This window comes from Hyperoodon ampullatus (genome assembly GCF_949752795.1).
Source record: "Hyperoodon ampullatus genome assembly, chromosome: 5".
Lineage (NCBI taxonomy): Eukaryota > Metazoa > Chordata > Mammalia > Artiodactyla > Ziphiidae > Hyperoodon > Hyperoodon ampullatus.
In genome coordinates, this window is record NC_136918.1 from 57,304,171 (window position 1) to 57,311,987 (window position 7,817).

Here is a 7,817-nt window from a genome sequence, read left to right on the forward strand (position 1 = left end):
TGGCTTTAGTGGTTGCTATTTGCTTTTCTGTAAATCTTGATGTCTTGTATGTATGTTCTCCTTCTTTAGTCCTCTGTTTCAAAATAGCATGGGCATTTTGGTTTTTAATTCACAAACTTTGTGCAACATAAGTATCTTTCATTATGACATTTTCAGGCAAAGTTTAGAAGGAAAAAAGTTACATCTGGCAGTTTAAATAAATATTCTGGGGAAAGCCTCAAATTACATTCCAAATACAGTTGATACAGTGTCAGAACTACATGTAAACTTTTTTTTTAATATAAATTTATTTTATTTATTTATTTTTGGCTGCGTTGGGTCTTTGTTACTGCACGCGGGCTTTCTCTAGTTGCGCCGAGCAGGGACTACTCTTCATTGTGGTGCGTGGGCTTCTCATTGTGGTGGCTTCTCTTGTTGTGGAGCATGGGCTCTAGGCGTGCGGGCTCCAGTAGTTGTGGCACACGGGCTCAGTAGTTGTGGCTCGCGGGCTCTAGAGCACAGGTACAGTAGTTGTGGCACACGGGCTTAGTTGCTCCGCGGCATGTGAACCCGTGTCCCCTGCATTGGCAGGCGGATTCTTAACCACTGCGCCACCAGGGAAGTCCCTACATGTAAACTTTTTGAACAGTCTGAATAATGACTATTGCCACCCAGAAGGAAAACAGCCCATTTGAACTAACAGGGAAGGAGATAGGAAGGAATGAAGGAAAACAGTCAGACTTCTTAGACTTTATAGGATGGGCTCATAGAGCTATTGAGCTATGGATATGTGATATTCTTTAAGACAAGGAGGAAGGATCCCAAAGACGATTTAGAGATCATTAAGCCTTCTTCCTTGGTATCAAAAGGTGGGAATCTATCACTTCAGTTTTAACAGACCAATTCTTGCCCATTGCTATGTGAGTGGTGCCACCCAAAGCCATGGGAGCAATGCTACCAAAACTATGGAGGCCAGACCCCTGCCCAGCAGAGCCCTTGGGCAAGGCTGCCTCTGCCTAGATGTCAAAGAATGGAGCTGTCTAGAGCTCTGGGCATCCAGCCTAGGCAGAAGACCACAGAGAGGATGAGGTTACTGCAGAGAGCCCCTGCCAGGGAAATGCCCAATGGAGCCATGAGGGTGTGGCTGCTCCCATGACCCCAAATCAGTAGAGCCACTGGTATGCAATTCCAGACAGGGGGAGCTGCAAGCATGCAAATCAAGCCAGTGAGAATTGCTCCATGGACGGCCCCCAGCAAAGCTGTGGGGCAGGGATGCCCCAGTGTGCACGAAAGGTCATTCCCATATCCCAGGGGCTCTGGCAGGCAGAGTATTGGGTGAAAGATTATTCTCAAGCCTTAAGATTTGATGTTTGCCTCGTTGGGTTCGGACTTGCTTGGGACCTGCCACCCCCTTCTTTCCTATTTCTCCATTTAGGACTGGGAGAGTTTACCCTATCGCGTGTCCTGCCATTGTATTTTGGAAGCACATAGCTTGTTTTATTTCATGGGTTCATAGCTGGAGAGCAATTTACCTCAGAATGAATCATACCTTGAGTCTCAGGCACATCTGATTCAGGGGATATGTATATGAGACTTTAAACTTGGACTTTTGAGTTAATGTTAGAAGGCATTAAGACCTTGGGGACTGTTGAGATGGAATGAGCATATTTTGCAAGCAAAATGGACATGAATTTTGGGGAGCCAGAGACATAATGCTGTGGTCTGAATGTTTATTTCCCTCCAAAATTCATATGTTGAAATCCTAATGCCTTATGTGATGGTATTAGAGCTGGGGCTTTTGGAAAGTGATTAGGTCACAAAGGGTCCACCCTCATGAATGAGATTAATGTCCTTATATAAAAAAAGCCTGAGATAGGTACCTTATCCCTTCTGTCATGTGAGGATACAATGAGAAGTCTGTCACCCAGAAGAGGGTCCCCACATGACCATGCTGGCACCCTAATCTTAACTTCTAGCCTCCAGAACTGTGAGAAATTAATTTCTTTTGTTTATAAACCACCTAGTCTGTGGCATTTTGTTATAGCAGACCAGATGGACTAAGATATTCTCCAGTCAGAAAACAAAAAGTGGTTGAATGAATTAAAAATAAAATCCAGCAATATGCTGTCTACAAGGGACTCACTTTAGATTTAAAGATATACGTAGGCTGAAAGTGAAGGAACGGAAAAAGATATCCTATGCAAATGGTGACCAAAAACAGCAGGGTTGGCTACACTTATGTTAGGCAAAGTAGACTTTAAGTCAAAAACTGTCTCTAGAGACAAAGAAGGTCATTATATAATGATAGAAGGTCAATTTAACAGGAAGATATAGCAATTATATGTACATATCCAACATCAGAACACCTAAATGTATAAAGCAAGTACCAACAGATCTGAAAGGGGAAATTGACAACAATACAATAATAGTAGAGATTTCAATATCCCACTTACAATATTGGACAGAACACCTAGACAAAAAAATCAATAAAGAAACAACTGACTTGGTTGTTTGACAAAACACTGATGAAGGAAATTGAAGATGATACAAAGAAATGGAAAGTTGTCCCATGTTCTTGGATTGGAGAATTAATATTGATAAAATGTCCATACTACCCAAAGCAATCTACAGATTTAATGCAATCCCTATCAAAATACCCATGACATTTTTCACAGAACTAGAACAAATAATCCTAAAATGTAAATGTCCATAAAAGACCCCAAATTGCCAAAGAGATCTTGAGAAAAAGAAGAAAGCTGTCAGTATCACACTCCTGACTTTAGACTATACTACAAAGCCACAGTAATCAAAACAGTATGGTACTGGCACAAAAGCAGAAACATAGATCAATGGAACAGAATAGAGAGCACAGAAAAAAACCCACACATCCATGGGCAATTAATATATAATAAAGGAGGCAAGAATATATAATGGAGAAAAGACAGTCTCTTCAATAAAAGGTGCTGGGAAAATTGGACATCTACATATAAAAGAACAAAATTAGAGTATTTCCTCATGCCATATACAAAAATAAACTCAAAATGGATTAAAGACCTAAATGTAAGACCTGAAACCATAAAACTCCTAGAAGAGAACATAGGCAGAGCACTCTTTGACATAAATCACAGCAATATTTTTTTGGATCTGTCTCCTAAGGCAAAGAAGCAAAGGCAAAAATAAACAAATGGAACCTAATTCAATTTAAAAGCTTTTGCACAACAAAGGAAACCATGATGAAACGAAAAGACAGCCTACTGAATGGGAGAAAATATTTGCAAATGATATGACCAAAAGGGGTTAATATCCACAATTATATAAACAACTCATACAACTCAATATTTTTAAAAAACCAAACAATCTGGTTAAAAATGGGCAGAAGACCTGAATAGATGTTTTTCCAAAGAAGATATACAGATGGCCAACAGGTACATGAAAAAATGTTCAACATTGCTAATCATCAGAGACATGCAAATCAAAACCACAATGAGATAGCACCTCACACCTGTCAATGCTTCTATTCAACATAGTACAGGAAGTCCTATCCAGAGCAACTAAACAAGAAAAAGAAACATTAAAAAGCATCCAAACTGGAAAGGAAGAAGTAAAATTTTCTGTTTGCAGATGACATTGTCATATACGTAGAAAATCCTAAATACTCAACAACAACAACAAAACTTTTAGAACTAATAAATGAGCTCAGCAAATTTGCAGAATACAAAATCAACATACAAAAGTAAGTCACATTTCTATACAAAAACAACAAACTATCCAAAGAGGAAATTAAGAAAACAATTACATTCGCAATAGTAACAAAAAGAATAAAATACTTAGGAATTAACTTAACCAAAGAGATGAAAGATTTAATATTGTTAAAATGTCACTTTTATGCTAAGTGATCTACAGATTCAGTGTAATCTCTATCAAAATCCTAATATCATCTTTTACAGAAATAGAAAAATATTTTAAAAATTTTATGCAGAACCATAAATGACCCTGAATAGCCAAAGCAATCTTGAGCAAGAAGAACCATGCTGGAGGCATCACACTTCCTGATTTCAAAATATATTACAATAATCAAGAACAGTGTGGTACTGGCATAAGGATGGACAGGTGGACCAATAGAATAAAACTGAGAGTCCAGGGCTTCCCTGGTGGCGCAGTGGTTGAGAGTCCGCCTGCCGATACAGGGGACACAGGTTCGTGCCCTGGTCCGGGAAGATCCCACACTGCCGCGAAGCGGCTAGGCCCATGAGCCATGGCCGCTGAGCCTGTGTGTACGGAGCCTGTGCTCTGCAACGGGAGAGGCCACAACAGTGAGAGGCCAGTGTACCGCAAAAAAACAAACAAAAAACCCCCTGAGAGTCCAGTAATAAATGCATACATCTTTGTCCAGTTGATTTTTGACAAGGGTGCCAATGCCCTTCAATGGGGGAAAGAATAGCCTCTTTAATAAATGGTACTAGAACAACTGAATATCCATATGCAAAAGGATGAACTTGGACTTCTACCTTAACCCATATAAAAAATTAACTAAAAAATGATTATAGACCTAAATATAAGATCAAAAACTATAAAATTCTAGAAAACAGAGGTAAATCTTCTCTTGTATTTGTATTTGGCAATGGAGTTCAGATATGACACCAAAAGTAAGAGCAACAGAAGAAAAAAATATACAAACTGGACTTCATCAAATTAAAAACTTTTGTACATAAAAAGAACATTATCAAGAAAGTGAAAAGCCAACCTATAGAATGTGAGAAAATATTTGCAAATCACATATCTGATAGGGGGCTTAACAGGCGGACCACATAAAGAACTCTTACAACTTAACAACAAAAAGACAAACAACACAATTAAAAATTGGACAAAGGGCTTCCCTGGTGGCGCAGTGGTTGAGAGTCCGCCTGCCGATGCAGGGGACACGGGTTCGTGCCCCGGTCCGGGAGGATCCCACATGCCGCGGAGCGGCTGAGCCCGTGAGCCATGGCCGCTGGGCCTGCGCGTCCGGAGCCTGTGCTCCGCAAGGGGAGAGGCCGCAACAGTGAGAGGCCCGCGTACCGCAAAAAAAAAAAAAAAAAAAAAAAAAAAAAAAAAAATTGGACAAAGATCAAAACCACAGTGAGACATCAACATATACCCATTAGGATGGCTACTATTAAAAAACAACAACAACAGATAATAACAAGTGTTGGTGAGGGTATGGATAAATTGGCACCATACATTGCTGTTGGGAATTTAAAATGGTGCAGCTGCTGTGAAAAAATTGGTGGTTTCTCAGAAAGTTAAACATAAAATTACCATATTTCCAAGCAATTCCACTCCTGAGTGTATTTCCAGGAGAAATGAAAACAGATACTTAAACGAATACTTGGACGTGAATGTTCATAGAAGCACTATTTACAGTAGATCAAAGGAAGAAAAAATCCAAATATACATTTTTATTTAGATGAATGAATAAACAAAATGTGATATATACATACAATGAAATATTACTCAGCCAGATATATATTGTTTAAGGTGCGTATGTATGAATCCATAAAGAAAATTACCAGTATGAAAAAGATATAATTTCAGAGTGAAGGGAGGGGATGGAAGTGCAGAGGATCTCAAGGGAGCATCAGAGGTAACAGTAATGCTCTGTTTCTTAATCTGGACATGGGTTCACTGTGTTGGTTCCCTTTAGCATAATTTTTCATACCTTATGCATATATTACTAATATTTTATAATTTAAATATAATTTATCTGAATGGTATTGGTAATCATGCCAAACCAGAGATCTGGGGGGAGAATACACTACTCTTTGATCCACCAATGTGTTTTTAAAAAACACACTTTATTGGGTCTTTTGAATTGCAAAGACAAAAAAAAACATGTTGGTTGTGATGAGTGAAATGTAGAAATGTATGAAAGAGAACTTAAAAATCTTCCCTCTCTCCTCCCACCATGAAGATTCCAACGATAAAATGATGTGTCCTTTTACATCTTTCTGCTGACACAAGCATATATAGTCAATATTCCAACTTTATTATTTTTTTCTTTTATTTTATAAATGGGAATATATATAATTATATATATATGCACACGTGTGTGTGTGTGTGTGTGTGTGTGTATAAAACTCAGCAACTCATTGATTTAACAGTATTTGGATCCTTTTCTATGTAAAAACATTCAGGTCTAGTTGATTCTTCTTAAATACTGCATAATACCTCATTGAATGACTAGATCCTAATTTAGTCCACCATTAGTTTGTTCCCAGTTGTTTCTCACTACACCTAATTGTACAATGAACTTCTTTGTCCTTGGTCCTTATATTCTGGGTCCTAAATTGGGATTACTAGGCCGATTTAACATTTTAGATGTTAAAAATAATTGTCTGATTACTTTCTTAATCTTTTGCTGCAGTTCGCAGTCTGGGCAGCAGGAACGAGAATGCTCTGTTCCCCACATCATCATTAGAAGGGGATATTTACTACTTCTCCTCTTGTTTGCCGACCTGGTGAGTGAAAACTATCTAATTTGTGTGTAAAGCACCAACACTCTTTTTTTTTTAATCATGTGACCTTTTTTTAATTTATTTTTTTACATCTTTATTGGAGTATAATTGCTTTACAATGGTGTGTTAGTTTCTGCTTTATAACAAAGTGAATCGGTTATACATGTGTTCCCATATCTCTTCCCTCTTGCGTCTCCCTCCCTCCCACCCTCCCTATCCCGCCCCTCTAGGTGGTCACAAAGCACCGAGCTGATCTCCCTGTGCTATGCAGCTCCTTCCCACTAGCTATCTATTTCACGTTTGGTAGTGTATATATGTCCATACCACTCTCACACTTTGTCACAGCTTACCCTTCCCCCTCCCCATATCCTCAAGTCCATTCTCTAGTAGGTCTGTGTCTTTATTCCTGTCTTACCCCTATGTTATTCATGACATTTTTTTTTTAATTCCATATATATGTGTTAGCATACGGTATTTGTCTTTCTCTTTCTGACTTACTTCACTCTGTATGACAGACTCTAGTTCCATCCACCTCATTACAAATAACTCAATTTCATTTCTTTCCATGGCTGAGTAATATTCCATTGTATATACGTGCCACATCTTCTTTATCCACTCATCCGATGATGGACACTTAGGTTGCTTCCGTCTCCTGGCTATTGTAAATAGAGCTGCAATGAACATTGTGGTACATGATTCTTTTTGAATTATGGTTTTCTCAGGGTATATGCCCAGTAGTGGGATTGCTGGGTCATATGGTAGTTCTATTTGTAGTTTTTTAAGGAACCTCCATACTGTTCTCCATAGTGGCTCTACCAATTCACATTCCCACCAGCAGTGCAAGAGTGTTCCCTTTTCTCCACACCCTTTCCAGCATTTATTGTTTCTAGATTTTTTGATGATGGCCATTCTGACTGGTGTGAGATGATATCTCACTGTAGTTTTGATTTGCATTTCTCTAATGATTAATGATGTTGGGCATTCTTTCATGTATTTGTTGGCAGTCTGTATATCTTCTTTGGAGAAATGTCTACTTAGGTCTTCTGCCCATTTTTGGATTGGGTTGTTTGGTTTTTTGTTATTATTAGCAGATGAGCTGCTTATAAATTTTGGAGATTAATCCTTTGTCAGTTGCTTCATTTGCAAATATTTTCTCCCATTCTGAGGGTTGTCTTTTGGTCTTGTTTATGGTTTCCTTTGCTGTGCAAAACCTTTAAGTTTCATTAGGTCCCATTTGTTTATTTTTCTTTTTATTTCCATTTCTCTAGGAGGTGGGTCCCAAAGGATCTTGCTGTGATTTATGTCACAGAGTGTTCTGCCTATGTTTTCCTCTAAGAGTTTGAT